The following is a 2,596-nucleotide window of genomic DNA, read 5'->3' as shown; positions in this document are numbered from 1 at the left end:
GTTCTTTCCTGTACTTACAGGTTTCAGATCCAGGAATAACATTCCCACCAACCTGTCCCCCAGGGACACTGCCAGTGAGCCATTCAAACATATGTGACTTCCTGCTCTGCTCTAACTTTAAACAACGTACCTTCCTAGAACGGAACAATGTAGGATTTCCCAAAGCCATTTCATCCCAACTCCCTCTCCTAGACATTAAAGACTGTCCATAAGAAAGGAGATTCTATTAAAAAACATACGAATTTTCTAACAAAATGAATTTTCTTTTCTTTTGGCTAATGTATATACAACAATCAATCATTCAACTTTTTGGCCTCTGAGTGCTGCAGTTGAGCAAGGTGTTATAGAACAAATGGCAGCTCAATGAATAATCAGCAGTAAGAGGGCAGGCAAGTTACTAGGGCTCCACATTGCCGCAATTTCCTCATGTGTAGAAGTGGAAATTATATTATTGGGAACTATACAAAGGTAATCCTATCCTTTTAAGAAACATAGCTATATACCTTCAATAAATATTTTAGTAGCATATATACTTAAAAGAACTGGAATTATTTTTTGTTTATTTTTTTTCTTGTTGATATTGCTACATCAAAGAAAACATACAGCAGAATTGACTCAGGCCACTCAAAATGGAGATTCAGAAGAAAAGCTCAATTTTACTTTGAACTATTTAAAGATGACTTAATGGTCAAATTAACCTGTCTCTTCCAAATTTAAAATAAATTCTTTAGGTTCTTTCCTTGCTCACAAATTAAGAAGGTACATACTACTAATAAACAAATCAGTTGAATACTACTAACCATGAGGATCATGTCATGAATTGAATACTATAATAGTACTGGGAGTTGAACCCAATCTAATAAGAATCTTTAAAATGGAAATTAAAATGTTAAACCAATTATTTATGGATGTCTATCACTTTAATAGACATATTATAGTTAAAATTTCTCTATTAAATTCTTCAACTTCTCAAGGCAAAAATCAAATTAAATCTTAGTGGCTTATTTTAATACACCAATTAAATTTTGAGTAACACATTAAAAGCTTGCTGAATAAAAGAATCAAGGAAATATGAATTCATTTTTAAAGCGTATTATGAAAAATGGCTAACAATTTGTGAAAGATAAAAGAATCATTTTTAACATTCTTCTGGCTCTCCAATTATGGCTTGTTATTAAGAGATATTTAAATGCCCCCAATATACAACCTGACCCATGAGTGGCTATGATCTTAGCTCATTTATGCTTTTATTTTGCAGCTTAATAAGTAAGATAATAGTGACCAATTGCCTTATTTTCCGTCTCGACTGGGTCAGATGATGTTCCAGGTGCAGCACCAAGTGTCTCAGAACTAAACAAATGAGACAATGATAGTGAATTTGATCAATACCATTCTAATTGCAAAAAAAAGCCAGTGCTATTAGACGAAGAAAAGAATCTCTTTCTATATAAGATTTTAACTTTTAAAATTTTATCATTAAATTTTTATTATTTTATGTTCCTATCCTTTTGTCTACCATGTTAGCCATTTGGCAAGAATGTTTTCCTTTTACCCATCCGAAATAAGGAAATCCAGAAAAAATTCTAAGAATTAATGGAGACCTTAACAACCACCCTGGAGTCCGGCTGCAATGGCCTCCAATTTTAAAAAGGCAAAAATGGTGTCAAGTGCCTCAAGAAAAAGGATGAGTCCTAAGACAGGGCTGACTGAAGAGCAGAAACAGGAAACCCAGGAAGCTTTTGATCTCTTTGATGCAGATGGGACTGGGACCATCGATGTAAAGGAACTAAAAGTGGCAATGACAGCCCTGGGCTTTGAGCCCAAGAAAAAAGAAATCAAGAAAATTATATGCAAGACTGATAAGGAGGGGACAGCCGAAGTGAATGTCAGTGACTTTCTGACGGTGATGACCCAGAAAGTGTCTGAGAAAGATACCAAGGGAGAAATCCTGACAGTTTTTGAGCTGTTTGGTGATGATGAAACCTGGAAAATATTATTCAGAAATCAAGCATGTGGCCAAAGAGCCATGCCAGACCCTGACTGAGGAGGAGCTACAGGAGCTGACTGATGAGGCTGACTGAGATGGAGATGGCGAGGTCAATAAGCAGGAGTTCCTGCACATCATGGAAAAGGCCTGCCTCTGTTGAGACTCATGTCATGTCTCCTGTTGTAAGTACATGTGACTAGATTAGTGACCGCTGTCCTGTGAAATCCAGCTTCGCATTTCCCTGTAGAACTTCAGCTATGGCCTTGAATCTGATTTGGACTTTTAGAAGTATTCTTCTACATTAAAGTTCTTTGTAAAATGAAAAAAAAATTATTAATGGAATAGAGTCTTAGACTTAAGGCATATTGATGGACATAAAGAAGATATAGTGTTTGAGAGAAAGGAGTAGAAGAAAATATGAAGGAAGGTCAAACAGGAACTAGAAAGAAACAAGAAAGGAAAATAAATGTGAAATCATGTAAGTTCATAGAACTAAACACAAGAACCTAAATATTTTAAATCCCACTTTTTTCTACCTGCTTCATTCCTTGTGTGCCTGTTCTTATACTTTCTCCTATCCCTCCTCTTCCAAACTCTTGCTGGATTTGT

At 35.5% G+C, this 2,596-nt stretch overlaps 1 pseudogene; it reads left to right on the top strand.

Moving 5' to 3' along the window:
* The first annotated feature begins 1,630 nt into the window (after nucleotides 1-1,630).
* LOC105744061 lies at nucleotides 1,631-2,147 on the top strand (annotated as a pseudogene).
* Nucleotides 2,148-2,596: the final 449 nt, after the last annotated feature.

Source organism: Octodon degus, unplaced genomic scaffold (assembly GCF_000260255.1).
Source record: "Octodon degus isolate 3935 unplaced genomic scaffold, OctDeg1.0 scaffold00218, whole genome shotgun sequence".
Lineage (NCBI taxonomy): Eukaryota > Metazoa > Chordata > Mammalia > Rodentia > Octodontidae > Octodon > Octodon degus.
The sequence above is the reverse complement of the archived record's forward strand: the minus strand, read 5'-3'. Positions and strand labels throughout refer to the sequence as shown.